This window comes from Benincasa hispida, chromosome 12, assembly GCF_027475165.1.
Source record: "Benincasa hispida cultivar pf3 chromosome 12, pf3_genome.v1.1, whole genome shotgun sequence".
NCBI classification, from domain to species: Eukaryota; Viridiplantae; Streptophyta; class Magnoliopsida; order Cucurbitales; family Cucurbitaceae; genus Benincasa; species Benincasa hispida.
Window position 1 is genome coordinate 7,521,169 of NC_143489.1, and position 16,544 is coordinate 7,537,712.

Sequence of the window (16,544 nt, forward strand, 5' to 3'; positions counted from 1 at the left end):
CTTTCTCTCCGGTTGCCATGATAAAGTCAATTAGGATACTCTTGTCCATAGCTATATTTTATGATTATGAAATATGGCAAATGGATGTCAAGATAGCATTTCTGAATGACTATCTTGAAGAGAGTATCTATATCTCTCAACCAGAAGGGTTTATTGAACAGGATCAAAAGAAAAAGGTTTGCAAACTTAATCGATCCATTTATGGGTTGAAACAAGCATCTAGATCCTAGAATATGAGATTTGACACTACAATAAAATCTTATGGCTTTGAACAAAATGTTGACGAACCCTGTGTATATAAGAAATTCGTTAACAAAACTGTCGCTTTTCTAGTGCTGTATTTTGATTATATTTTGCTCATAGGGAATGAAGTAGAATTTCTAGCTGACGTTAAGAGATGGTTGGCTTCGAAATTCCAAATGAAAGATTTGGGAGAAGCAAAATGTGTTCTTGGGATCTAAATAGTTTGGAATCGTAAGAACAAAATATTAACATTATCTCAAGCATCTTATATAGACAAGATGTTATCTAGGTATAAAATGAAAAATTCCAAGAAAGGAATGTTACCTTTCAGACATGGAATTCACCTGTCTAAGGAACAAAGTCCTAAGACACCTCAAGAGGTTGAGGACATGAATTGAATTCCATATGCATCAGTAGTAGGGAGTTTAATGTATGCAATGTTGTGTACTCGTCTCGATATATGCTATGCCATAGGAATTGTCAGCTGATTTTAGTCCAATTTTTGGATATGATTGTTGAACTGCTTTTAAGAACATTCTCAAGTATTTTTGGAGAATGAGAGATTATATGCGTGGTTTTAAGGATCTGATTCTTACTGGATACACTGATTCTGACTTCTAAACCGATATTGATTCTAGGAAATAAACTTCAGGGTCGGTATTCACTTTGAATGGAGGAGAGTTGTGTGGAGAAGCATCTAGCAGAGTTGTATTGCTGACTCCACGATAGAAGCTGAGTATGTAGCTGCAAGTGAAATAGCAAAAGAAGCAATATGGCTCAGAAAGTTCCTGACTGATCTAAAAGTAGTTCCTAATATGCATCTGTCTATCACTCTCTATTGTGACAACAATGTAGCAGTTTCAAATTCAAAGGAACCTCGAAGCCATAAAAGAGGAAAGCATATCGTGCAGAAGTACCATCTCATCAGGGAGATTGTACATAGAGGAGACATAATTGTCACGCAGATAGCTTCACAAGACAACTTAGCTGATCCATTTACAAAGGGCCTCTCGGCTAAAGTATTTAAAGGTCACCTAGTAGGACTAGGTCTACGAGATATTCATCACTAGGGAAAGTGGGAGAATTTATGGGTATTAAAATGCCCTAATTTATTGTATTTATACGTTTTGTTCTCTCCGTGTAAACTCAACATTGTATATATTTGTATATATTGATCCACTGGAGTTATAGTCCAAGTGGGAGTATTGTTGGCTTTTATATCCTAAAACTCGCAGTTTGTAAAAAGTACTTCTTATTGATTTAATAAATTGCATACATAAAAGTCTAAATCTAATAAACTGAGATCCATGGCTATTATATGAATATTTGAACTTTATGTAGAGACATAAAGATGGATCAAGTTTGAGTAAATAGCAAAAACGATCTATCATACATGATTAAGGTTAGGTACCTTATTTTGGTAACACTATTGGATGCAACCTACTCTATAATTGTTACAAAGAGTTGTAAAGTACTACAAACGAAATGATTCTAATTCGTACATGTTATGACATGAGAAGTGGGGGCATCTTATGTAATGAGTTTACTGTATAAGACTGACTATTTTACTTAGATGACCTAGGTAACTCGATCTTAATCCGGAGTTAACTATGAACTCCTGTTTATTTGGGATTATTATTAGATTTGCATAGTAAGGGTCGACTCAACAGCACTGACTCAATAAGCCTTCCATTTCAGGAGTAAGACCAAATAGATAGCTGGAGACATAGGGTGCAAGGCGGAATTCATGCCTACCCAATTTAGGGATAGAAGAAAGGTTGTTCTCTCAAATACTGAATCTAGGTCTTGAACAAGGGGCTCCACCCTCTCACTGGGCTGATAGAGTTTTGGTTTAGTGATTGGATGCCAAACCAGTTGTTCATTAGAGGATCATTAGAAACTTGAGGAACAAGACGTAATCTTGGGGGTAAAATAGACATTTGACTCATCCATTATTACGAACAATTTGTGAATGGTCGACTTACTAATTATGGTTAAATCACGTGGACATAATATATTTACAGTGAGAGGAGTGCAACTATGGGCTTTAGTGGGGTGATCCACTAGTTAACGAATGAGGGTTAATTCGGTGTAATGAGTTTAGCCAATTAATCTCGGATCTTGGAGCCCATGATCTGTAGGTCCGTGAGATCCTCCTACTAGCTCGTAAATGGATTAGCCTTAGAGTAGCGTGATAAGTTAATTTGAAACGTTCAAATTAGAATTAAGGAAATTAGTAATTATATGAGATATAATTACACGTTTAATTTTAAGAATTAAACAGAATAGGAGAATTAATATTTAAATATGATTTAAATATATGAAGGTGGATTTATGTAGAATTAATTTAATATTTGATATTAAATTAATTAAAATTAATTAAATTGTTTAAATAATTATTTATTAATTTTATTAAAAAATTAATTTATGAAATTAATTTTTACATAAGTAATAATATTTTCAATTTTTTAAAATCAAATTGATTTTTGAAATCATTTGATAAAAGTGAAAAATTAGAAAAACAACACAAAATGGAAATTTGGTTTTTTTCCATTAACCCTTCAACTTGCTCACACAAAACCCACTTCATTTGGCTTTAATAACTCCAAGCATGAGTTGCATCTCATGCAACCATCTTTTTTGCATGATAGCCTACAATATATTTAGAAGATTGGAGTGGAATTGAGGCATGCATCTATAGAATTTCTGCGTAAAATTCGTGTTGAAGAAGGTGTTCTTCAAGTGGGTTGCTACTATAGTTCTTCTTCAAGTTCCCTTCATTCAAGCTTATTTTGAGTCCTACAACTCAATCTAAAGCTCCAAGAGAATAGTGGGGAAGATCTTGAGGTGGTCTACAACAAGATTTGGAGAAGTCTGCAGTTGAAAATCGAGATTTGAAGAAGTTCTACAAAGGTATGGCTTGAAACCCTCTTGTTTTAATATGAGCATGCTTTAGTTATTGCCAAAATTAAGAATTAGAGGGCTTATTGATCCATGTTGCTTCCGTTGCTTGTTGATGTACTCCAACATTGAGGATACTTCTTCTTTACTTGCTCCTTGGACTCCCACGTCGCCTCTTCGACTCCGTGGTTGTTCTACAATACCTTAATTAAAGGTATAGTTTTGTTCTTGAGAACCTCTTCTTTCCTATTTAAGATTTGAACTGGCTCTTTGTCATACGACATATTTTCCTTGAGTTGAATCGGTTGAGCTACTGGTACATGCATAGGATAAGGTATATACTTCCTCAACATTGAAAAATGGAACACGTTGTGAATACGTGTTAGCTCTGGAGGTAACTGTAATTTATATGCTGTCGGGCCAACTGGTTCTATAATCTCGTAAGGTCCGATGAGAGGGGACTTAGTTTCCCTTTTCTTCTAAACCTGAGTACTCCTTTCCATAGGGATAACCGAAGGAATACTTGGTCTCCAACCTCGAATTCTAGATCTCTTCTTCGCTTATCAGTGTAACTCTTCTGCCTGTCTCACGCTGTCTTCAAGTTTTCCCTGATAAGTTTCATAGTAGAAATTTGGCCGTCTTGGTTAACCTGTCAACTATCACCCAAATTCCATCATACCCTGAGGACATACTAGGTAATCCAATTAAGAAATCTATCATTATATGGTTCTACTTCCACTCTGGTACTGGGAGCGGGTTGAGTAATCCTATGGGTCTCTGTCTCTCGGGTTTAACCTATTGACAAATTAGGCATCGGTCTACGAATTTAGCTATTTCTTTCTTCATTCTAGGCAACTAATACGATCTTCTCAAGGTTCTATACATTTTGGTGCTTTCTGGATGCATGGCATAAGCCGAACTGTGCACCTCCTCTAGTATGGCCTACTTAAGCTGCAACACATTCGACAAGCACAATCTACCTTCCTTCGATAAAGCATCATCTGCCCTTACTTGGAAATCCGTTCTCAGTCCCTTACTTGCCTTCTCTGCCATCTTTTGAAGGTTAAGATCTTTGAACTATTCACGCACAATTTCATCTACTAGGGTGGGTCGTACCTGGAATGAGGCCAACAATCCACCTGTTTTTTCCACTGCTAAAGTCGCTTCGGAATTCCTAAATTCTTGGATCAACATCCTCTTTATTGAACGAACAATAGATTTAGACCCAGTCGACTTTCTGCTTAAGGCATCAGCCACTACATTGGCCATATTAGGGTGATACTCAATCAAACGGTCATAGTCTTTGATCAGCTTGATCCATCTTCTTTGCCTCAAATTTAGTTCTTTCTGATCGAATATGTTCTTTAACCTCTTATGATCCATGAAAATATGACAACGCTCCTTAAACAAATAATGTCTCCAAAGCTTTAGGGCTCAAACAATTGTCGCTAACTCCAAGTCATGAGTGGGATAGTTACCCTCATGCTTCTTTAGTTGTCGAGAAGCGTAGGCTACCACCTTTCCTTTTTGCATCAACACACAACGTAGTCCTTGTCGGTACACATCACAGTAAATCACAAACTCCTCGCAGTGAATGGGCAACATAAGTATGGGCACTACAACTAGCCTTTGCTTCAACTCCTGGAATCTCCGTTCACAATCGAAAGTCCAATCAATTACGTTCTTCTTGGTCAGACTTATAAGTGGGAGAGCTATCTTTGAGAAAACCTCCACGAAGTGCCTATAGTAATCTGCTAGGCCCAAGAAGCTATGTACCTCAAACACATTGGTTGGCCTTTCCCAATTTGCTATGGCTTCCGTCTTCTAGGGGTCTACATTAACTCCAACTGCAGAAACTACATGCCCCAAAAATGCTATCTGGTCTAGCCAGAAGTCACATTTGTTGAACTTGGCGTACAACTGCTTCTCTCACAATGTCCACAATACTATTTTTAGATGGTTAGCATGCTCCTCCTTGTTACTTGAGTATACCAGGATATCATCAATGAAGACTATGAAAAACTGGTCGAGATAAGGGTGAAAAATCCTGTTCATCAAATCCATAAACACAGCCAGAGCATTCTTTAAGCGAAAAGGCATCACCAGGAACTCAAAGTGACCATACCGGGTCTTGAATGCAGTCTTAGGGACATCCGTCTCCTTCACCTTCAGCTGATGGTACCCTGATATCAGATCTACATTCGAAAATACTGCAGCTCTCTTCTACAAAGTGTGGATGCAGAAGTTGATATTTACTTATCGAAGCTTTGTGTTAAACGCGAGGAGAACTTTGATATCTTAGATTGGTGGAAGGGGAATTCTTTTAGATATAAGGTTCTTAGCAAAACTGCACGATATCTTTTAGCAGTTCCAGTATCCATATTTGCTTCTTAGTCTGCATTCAATACTAATGAAAGAGTAATTGATCCTTTTCATTCCTCATTAGCTCCAACCATAGTTGAGGCACTTTTATGTGCCCAAAATTGGTTACATCCAGAAGAAATTAGCATTAATTTACAAAAATACTTGGAGGATATTGTCCTTATTAAGGAAGGTTCATATTTTTAAAACATATTTGTTTATATATTTATTATGGTAAAAATTTTATAATTTTTTTTCTTAGACTTCATAGCGGGTTTGTTGGAAGCAACAAAGGGAATGAATAAGGAGAAGGAGGGTGATGTGACAGAGAAGGTGAAGAATGTGAAGGAGAAAGATGTGAAAGGAAAATGAATAAACCTGAGAATAATGATTGACAAATGAACAAATTTGTATGGAATATTTCTAATATGTTGCTATGTTATTATTTAGTGTTTGGCTTGTTATTTGCATTTATGTGTCTTAAAACTTTGAGGATGGTTGTTTTGAATTCCTATATTGTGTACTTTGTAGAACTCTTTAGTTTTTATTGTTGTCATTAGTAGGGTCAAGTTTACCGTCGCCCATAAACCCTCACTACACCTATAATATCTACGATCACAAGACATGTCTTATCTTCACTAAGACAAGTGGGAAAACATGTTAGGTATAGAATATGCCCTGGGATACATGTCTCACCAGCTATGTCTCACTGGCCTTCGTGCAAGTGGGAGATTGTTGGGATTTATGTCCTAAAGTCTCGTAATTTATTAGTTGATTAATTTAATTATTAATTATGCAATATTAAATTCCATTAACCCAAAAATCCAACGTTATTGCATGAAGTCTTGAACATATATATAATTGACATACATGCGAATCATGTTCAAGAAATAACATAAAAGGTCTATAGTGTATGGATAAGGTGGGGTATCTTATCCTGGTGACACTATAGATATGACCTACTTTATAATAGTTACAAGAGATTTGATCCAAACCGTTCATGTGGAGACATGTGTGTAGAGGTATCTTATACAAAGAGTTTGTATAAGACTTCATAGGATGATCATGTGCGACTCGATCTTAATCTTGAGTGATTTATGAACTCCTATTTGTGAAGTTAGTCCTTTGATTTGCATGGGTGAGAGTGGCCCAGGTTGCTGACTCAATAGGCGTACCATTTTGGAGATTTGACTAAATGGGGATGGGAACATAACTTCACAAGATGAAATTCACTCCTTCCTGCATAGGATAAGAAGATGAGTAGTTCCCTTATGTATTGATTTCGAATCTTGAACAAGAGGCCCCATCTTGTCATTGGTCCGAGAGGGACTTAGTTTATGGTTGGACCATAAATAAATTGTTCATTAGAGAAATTAGCGTTACTTAAGGAAAAGAGGTAATTACATGTGTGAAATGGATATTTTGACCTAGCTGTAATTATGAACAACTCATGAAGAATTGGCTTACATATATTGATTATATCCATGGACACAACTTGTCCAACAGAGCATCAGAGTTCAACTATGGGTTTATAGTGGTTTGCCTTATAGTTAATGAATGAAGATTAATTTAATTAAAGAGTTTAATTAATTAATCTTGGATCAATCGAGCTTATAATCTGTATGTCCATAAGGTCTCCTTGCTAATTCACCACAAACCAACAAGGATCAAATATATTCAAAGAAAAATTTGAAACATTCAAATTTATGAGGGAAAATATTATTTGTATTGGATACAAATAATCACATGATTTATTATAAGGTTTATTTGAATGAGATTCAAATTATAACTTTATAATATGGAGATTAATTTATTTGAATATGATTCAAATAATTAATTATTTATTTGGATAACATCCATATAAATAAATAAATTATCTCCATTTTTAATAAGATTCAAATTAAGTAGATAATGAAAGGATTAATTTATTTGAAGGGCTGTTTTTAAATATAGAAAAATAAACTAAAATATTTACAAAATATGGAAAAATTTTAGAATTATCAATGATGGACGCTGATAGACACTAATAGACATCTATCAGTGTCAATCAGTGATATTGATAGACATTGAAAAAAGTCTATCAGTGTCTATTCGCATCTATTATTGATAATTTGAAAAATTTGCTGTATTTTGTAAATATTTGCAATAGTTTTACCATTTGAAATAATTTTCCTTATTTGAATATGATTCAAATACTTAATTAATTGGATAAGATCCATATAATTAAGTCATTTATTTTAAATAAGATTGAATCAAATAATTAGAGGCAGAATTAATTAATTTGAATTGGATTCAAATATTAATTATTTAATTTGGATGAGATTCAATTGCAGTATTTAAATATGATTTAAATATTTTAAATAATTTAATATAACATGTTATTTGACTGATATTTATTTAGATATTATTAAATATTTAAATTAAAAATCTTTGCAAAAGAACCCGATAGGATTAGAAGTAACCCATAAAGTTCTATAAGTAGGGTCCCTGGGAGCCTTCATAAAACTCATTTTCTACAAGAATAATCTCTATGGTTACTCTAAAAACTCGTCCTCTAATATTTCTCCTTAGAAAATTTCTAAGAAAATTCTTCTTCCCATTCTTTCTATTCTTTCAAGAAACAGTTTCCACATACCAGTTCCTTGCCAGAGTCATAGCAAGGAAGACTTCGTGGAAAAGAAAGATTTCAAGGAGGTGACTACTGGTTTGAGGAGAAGATTTTGCTGCATTTTTGGATCGATAAAGATATGGTGCTTATCCTTGTTCTAGTTTTAGTATTTTTAAATTTTTTAAGAAATAAAAAAACGTGATCACACGCTTCTCCCTCAGATTGTGCACCAAAAGATACCCTTGTCGTTAAAGGTGATAAATTTCATTTAGATCAATACCCCAAGACTACATTCAAGATAAGAAGATGCAAAAGGTTCCCTATGCATCGACCGTTGGAAGTCTAATGTATGCTCAAGTATGTACACGTTCAGATATTACATTCATAGTTGGGCTGTTAGCAGATATTTGAGCAACCTGATGATGGATCATTAGAAAGCAGCCAAATGAGTTATGAAGTATTTGCAAAGAATAAAAGATTATATACTCACTTATCGGAGATTTGAAGTTTTAGAGATCATTGGGTATTTTGATTCTGATTATGTTAGATGTCAAGATTTCAGACTATATTTTCATGTTGGCTGGAAGAGCTGTATCTTGGAAAAGTATCAAACAAGCATTTATGGCTTCTTTTACAATGGCTACAAAATTTTTTCATTGAGGTGTTCCAATCATGGAATATGTCTGCGAAATTTTGTCAGTGAACTACAAATAGTGGTTGGCATAGAAAGACCACTAAAATTATTTTGTGGCAATAAGTTGGCAGTGTATTCCAACAACAACAGAAGCAATACAAAGTCAAAGCATGTAGATATGAAGTTTCTGGTTTGAAAAGAAAGAGTTCAGAATGGTCAAATTTCGATAGAACATATAGTGAAAAACTTTATAGATTCCACTGACTAAAGGTTTACCACCTAAAATTTTTCATGAGCATGTTGCTCAAATAGGATTTAATCAATTCTTTGATTCCATGGTTTAGTGGGAGTTTGTTATTGAGGATATTCTTAGACGTTAACTTGCTTATTTTCAGTAAGAATAAAATTGATGGTTTATGTTTTATTATCTAAACTTGTTTATCATGCATGAAATTTTGCAAATGCGATTTAGCATAAAATTTTTAAAAATGAACTCACTAAGGAATTTAGACGAGTTGGAAACAAACATGATTTAGATAACTTTTTATGTAGTTTCCATGTTATCCATCCATACTTGATCTGTCATTGAATGTATTTGAACTGGTGATCAAGGAAGGTTTAGATACAAGGGTAGTGACAAAAGCCGCCTCGATTCCATGTAATATGGTAGATGAACCAAATTGAACTAAAGGAAAATTCTATTATTGAAATAACTTGTTTATGTGCATTTAAGGTTTACATGATTTAATTACATCAAGTACACAGACATAGCCCAAGTGGGGATTGTTAGACATTTTTTTAAAATAATAATATATATAATTAAAATATGGCTATGTATGTTGATTAATATTTTATCACATTGGGTTATTTTATTAGTTCGGGCTATATTATGTGATCTATTTAATCAAGACCCTAGATTCCTAATTGAGTATGAAATTAATGAGACAAAGCGCATTCCTAATTAATTAGGATTTAATGGAAATTAAATCCTAATTGAACTAGTATATAAAAAAAACCTTAGGGCTATGATCCCATATATATCAAAACAATAGGGACACAATCTTTCTCGAATCCCATCTAGAGAGACATCCCATTAAGGGCATTCAAAATTTTGGTTGAGGAGGACAATAGTCTTCTTAAAACTATCATCATTTTGAATCTATCATCAATCTCTCATTGTAATGCAGTATCTAAATTATTTTTGACAATTTAGTATAAATGATACTAGGGTTAAATCTATTAATATAGATTTAAAGTAATTATGTTAACCTAATGATAAATAGGTTCTGGACCTGCCGAAACTTGGTTTAGAGTGCCTCTAAAAATGCTGCGACTACCGCTGCCACCATCCAGCATTTCTTTTATCAGCGTTTTGGAGGCATAATATCTTCTCTTTAAATATTATGCCTCCAAAACGCTGATAAAAGAAATGCTCTTATTGTGATTAGAAGTAGTGACCGTCGAGACGTGGCTGATGACAATGAGAAATCTCATGACGACGATGGCAAGATGGAAATTGAGACGATGAGCCGCCACAACAAAGGAGGAGAGATTTTGGAATATAATTTGGGGGAAAAATTAAATTGTGAATGAAATATTATAATTATAATGAGAAATTTTCAAGTGTTTAAAGTAACCTAAGTGGGTATATTAACATAACGGTTTTAATTAATTTCTCCTCTCATTAGTTGTTGCATTATATGAAATGCTAAATCTTCCCCCTATTTTCCAACAAGAGCGTAGCTCAACTGGCATAGTATTTGTACTATCGATCTCGAAGTTTGAGGTTTAATTCCCCCACCCCACACTTTAATTACAATACCTTTCAAAAAAATAAAAAAATTAAAAAAAAATCTTCCCCCTATTTAATTTATTGAATTCTTCACCGTTTTATATACTTTACCTTAAGATGTATTTATTTATTTTTCAATTAGTTTCTTCACCCTTTGTCAATTTTAAAGTTTATTAATTATGATTTTCGTTTACTTTTTTTTTCTTTTAGTACTTTAATTTGTTGATTAAATAAAAAATTAAATAGAAATAATTGTGAGAAAAAATAGATTTTACCATCACTTAGAGAAGAAAAATGTACAATAATAGCTTATCATAGTTTGAAGAAAAATACAAACCTAAAAACACCTCACAGAAGTTTGAGGATGAAAGTTGTAGGTCACACTATATATATATATATATATATATATATATATATATATAATTTTCGTTTATAGTTTTGAAAGAAAATTCAACCCAAGCCACACATTAGGGACGATCGAATCTAGATATCTCCATGATGAAATGATATTGTCCATTTTAAACATAAACTCTCATGACTTTGCTTTTGGTCTCACCCAAAAGGTCTCATATCATTGGAGATAGTTGTTCTCACTTATAACTCGTGATCATCCCCTTATTTAACCGATGTGAGAATTTGATCACATTCCCACCCAACAATTCTTCCGTCAAATAAAGGACCATCGAGCTTCCTTCAAATAGTCAATAATTGTAAAGATGAGAGATCGAACCTCCGACCTCGTCCCACTTGTCTTCATATCTTAATTTCCACTTCTTAGGATATTATTATTAAGGAAAAATACAGTTTTTGGTCATTGAGTTTTCGAGAATAACTGCATTTGGTCCCTAAAGTTTCAAATTGGTCATTTTAGTCCCTAAGTTTTCAAAAATAGGTTTAAGAAGTCTCTTTACTAATAAAACTATTAAATTTAATGGACTAAATGCTGAAGTGACAAAATGATTTGGAAAAAATAAACATATTTTATTTTTTATTTCCTCTTCTCTAATCTTTCCTCCTTTTGTCCCTTTCATCTTTGTTAGAGACTCTGCCACGTCAGCTACCAAGGAAGAGTCAAGAAAACACATAAGCTGAAGAATGTCATGGAGGTGAGTCATGAAGGAGTATTCCCTTAGTGCTCCAGAATTCTGTTAGGATTGGGTAATAATAAACAAATATTCTTTCTCTATGTATTGGACCATGTGTCCTCATACCATTAGTCATTCGTTAAATAATTTTTTTTAATTCTTTTGTATCCCTAGAATAGGGAATAGTGTATAAATTGGGCAGGTTGGCCCTTTTCAAAGAAAATCGTTGAATACGAAGAGGTAAGTGATACAATTCTCTCTCTATCATTTAGTTTTTCTAATCCTATCATGTACAACGAAGAGGTAAACGATTGACTCTATTGCTTAGCTCCCTGACTCTATCATGTACAACGAAGAGGTAAATGATTCAATACATTTTCTGTTGTTTAGCTCCCTGACTTTATCATGTACAACGTAGAGATAAAAGATACCAATCCCTTCCGCTTTATTTTCCTAACTTGGTATTAGAGCTAGCTATGGAAAACGGTACTGTTACAGGGTCCAACATGACTAATGAATCAATGAAGTTCAAAACACCCCCTCTGAATCAACTGTTAAACCAAATAACGAGCACTAAGTTGGAGAGAGGCAACTTTATGCTATGGAAGACGCTAGCTCTTCCAATTTTGAAAGGATACAGACTTGATGGTCATCTGTCCGGAATAAAGGTATGTCCTCCTATGTTCGTTGTTGCTACTTCATCAGCTTTTGAACTTAATGAAGCTGATTCTCAAGCCTCAGAAGGAGCTTCGAGCTCCACCGGCAGAAATCCCTAAACCCACTATATGAAGCTTGGGTTATAGTAGACCAACTCTTGTTAGGGTGGTTATACAACTCCATGACTCCTGAAGTTGCTGTACAACAGATGGGGTATGAAAATGCTACGAGTCTATGGGATGCCATTCACTCACTATTTGGAGTTCAATCGTGGGCAGAAGAAGTCTTTCTTCGCCAAGTTTTTCAACAAACCCGTAAAGGTAACATGACAATGTCTGAATATTTGAAACTTATGAAGCTTCACTCTGACAACTTAACTCAAGCTGGTAGCCCAGTGTCCACACGTAACCTAGTGTCTCAGGTACTCCTTGGGCTGGATGAGGAGTATATCCAGTGGTGCTTGTTATCCAAAGCAAACCTAAGATCTCTTGGCTAGATATGCACTATGAGTTGCAGTCATTTGAAAAGAGGTTGGAAACCAAAATACCTCAAAAGCCACTACAGCTTTTACACACAATGCCTCGGCTAATGTTGCTTTCAATCGGAACAATTCCACATTCAAGACATCTGGACAAGGTAACACACAAGGAGGGAACCAGCAACAATTCAATGGATCCAGAGGAAACAGTAATAGTGGAGGAAATAGAGGAAGAGGTCGACATAAAAGAAATAGGCCTACCCTGTCAGGTTTGCTCCAAGTATGGACATGCTACAGATGTATGCTATCAAAGGTACAATCGAGAATTTGTTCCTAATCAAAACAATGGTAAAGGCAATAGACAGAACCAAGGGAACTCAGGGACCAATCCATCAGCCTTTATCATCTCTCAGAACTTGAATCCATTTCTTCAAACTGAGTCTGCAGGGGATTTTACTTGGTATGCAGACAATGGAGCACCAAACCATGTCACAGCTGATCCTAACAACATAGCCAACCCTTCTGAGAACATAGGTAATGATCATATTATTGTAAGGAATGGACAACAGTTAGACATATCCTCCATAGGCAATGCATGTTTAAGTTCCTCTAATTGTAATCTGAGTATGAAAAACATCTTATGTGTACCAAATATTGCAAAGAATCTAGTTAGTATATCAAAATTGGTTCAAGACAATGATGTTTTTGTTGTGTTCTATAATGACTGTTGTGTTGTTAACAAATGCTTGGGGCAAGTACTGGTGAAAGGAACTCTTAAAGATGGACTATATTAGTTGAATGAAGCAGAGGTGATCCTAATTTATGCGAATACCAAAGAGGCTAGCTGCTTTCCCAACCCAATGAACAAAAATAACAGTTCTACTACATTTGTTCTATTCAAAAGTGGAGTAAACTTAGTAGAATCAAAAGGGTTGTGGCATAGAAGACTAGGTCACCCTTTTCTTCGAGTTTTGGAGACTACACTAAAAACTTGTAATCTTCCTACTAAGTTGAATGAAGAGATTAAGTTTTGTGAACCCTGCTGTCTTGATAAAGCTATATAAATACCAGAGGCCACCTTTAGTGAAGGAGTTCGATAGTTAGATAATTTTCTCTATAGATAGAAGTAGCCTCGTTCTTAGTTTTCTTATACTTAGAAGGCGGAGCAAGAGAAGGGAAGAGACGCCAGAAGATCACCCTGGTCAGCTCGAGAGAGAACCTAGGAGGCATGGAAAAATAGAGAGAGGGCTGACTCTCGCGAGAGCGAGATTATCTTTTGAGCAGAGTAGAGAATAACATTGTAAAAGCCTTGGGAAGCAAAAGATTGCTACCGGGCTCTTTATTCTTATTCCGCATTGTTATTCTGTATTAAAATTACATATCTATAAAATGGAACTTGCTTATCTACATTTTTTTACTCTCTTAAAAGCACGCATGAGTAGCTAAATCTATCGAATGGGTTGAGAAGAACTCAGCTAACATGACCTAGGATTTTCATTGCATGTGATCATCTTGTCTTATGTTGCTCCCAACACCCCTTTAAAGCTACTCGAGAGAGTCTAAAGAAAGAACTTAAGACTTGAAAGAGTTAGGTTAGAATCTAGACTCAATAGAGCAAGATTAGATCTGCATAAGCAAGAGATAGAGACTTAGAGATAAACTTTGTTTGTCAACATGCATCGCATGCACCCTAGAGATAGGTTATGATATTAAGTGGTCGCCTTGTATGTGTGAATGTCAATTGTCATCGCATAGACAAGAATAGAGGCTTTTGTGTAGGTCCTATAGACTTTATCGCATATATCGCATGCGTTCTAGAACTAGAAGCTGTAGCATTTGCATTGAGAGATGATTTACTATTGTATGTGTGTAGCATGATCGCATAACATGAACACAATCCTAGGAAGTGTTAACTGAACCCCTTCTCAACCCGTTCCCCTGCATATTCATTGCATCTTCCGTAGTATTAACTCTTATCTTAACTCTGCCGCATACATTTTAACTGTAAACAACAACCCAACAACTCTTTGATTTATTAGTTACTGCAAAGTCATCTTAAAAATTATTGCCGTATGTTGTTTTCCTTAGTCCTTGAGTTCGACCCTGGACTTACCAGGAAACTCAGTAGAAGTTATACTTGGATTCTGCTGAGAAAACTTGTTGCACAACACATTTCCATCACCACAATTCCTTTCATTATTTCATCAAATAAAATAACGCATCAAGTTTTTGGCGCCGTTTCTGGGGACTTCGACAAGACAATGTGCTAACGGTAATTTTTTTTTTCTGATTTTTTCTTTGCAGCTTTCAATCTTTGGCAAACTTTGACCCAGAGATTGAAAGAATGTTTCGACGAAGACTGAGAGATAACCACCAACAACAACCACAAGAGAAAGATAATATGACAGAGCAACTTGAAAATGGAGCACCAAATGAAAACAACGTCATGGCGAATTTGATCCTATTGGAAAACGGCCACAATAGGCCCATTCGAGATTATGCGTCGCCCAACCTCTACGATTTCTCCTCAGGAATCATGAGGCCTGCTCTTGATGGATTTCGATTCAAAATGAAACCGGTGATGCTGCAGATGATCCAGACTGCTAGACAGTTTGGAGCGAGGCTTGGCGAAACTCGCACGCCCACTTCTGGAGCTTTATAGAGATCTGCAACACTTTTGTGTTCCCTAATATCTCCACCGAGGAAGTTCGACTCACTTTATTTTCATTTTTGGTTGTGTGACAAGGCGCGAAAATGGTCGTATTCTTTCGAACCGGGGGAGATTACTTCATGGGAGCAAGTAGTGGAGAAGGTTATGAAGAAATATTTCCCACAAACTGAGAATGCCATAAGAAGGAAGTTAATAACTAATTTTGAATAGGACATGGATGAATCGCTCAGCGATGCTTGGGTGAGGTTTAAGAGGTTGGTAAGAGATAGCCTGCACAACAGATTACCAGACTGCTTATAGATGGAGATTTTTTATCACGGATTAAACTCTGCTTCGTAGACTACTGCCAATGCAGTAGCTGCTGGAGGTCTACTAGATAGAACGTATGATGAGGCCAAGAACATCCTTGATCGCATCTTTAAAAATCACGAGGACTGGAGAGAGAGAGCGATCAAAGATTGAGAATAAAGGATAGTGATGTAAACAATGGTGCTATCGCATCACTTCAGAGTCAGATGATTGCGATGAGGAACTTGATATAGGGAATCGAATCAACAACCCAACAATGCATAGTGGGCAAGTGAATGCAATCAACCAGACGACCACAAGGTGTGCTACTTGTGGTGAAGGACACACAATGGAGGAATGCCCGTAAAACCCACAATCAATCTACTTTGTAAAGAATAATTCGTTCTCAAACATATACAACCCTGGGTGGAGAAACCACCCCAAGTTTGCGTTGAAAAATCAACAGCAAATTTTCCAATCATTGGTGCAAAAAGAAGGGCCACTCGAGTTTTTCCTGTGAAACAATGGTCAGACGAGTAATCAAGCTAGCAGTTCGCAAGCGCCACAATCTTCCTCTTTGGAAAGTTTGTTGAAGCAATATATTGAGAAGAACGAAACTGTGCTTCAAAACCAAGCGACGTCCATCCGCAACCTGGAAATACAGATAGGACAGATTGCGGGCAAACTCAAGAACAGAACGCAAGGGGCCAACCGAGTTCAACGGAACACCCACGCAACCCAGGGGGTATGGGTAAAGAGCAGTGTCAAGTGGTGACATTGTGGAGTGGAAAGACTGTAGTAGGGGAGAAGAAGAAGCCTAGCCGGA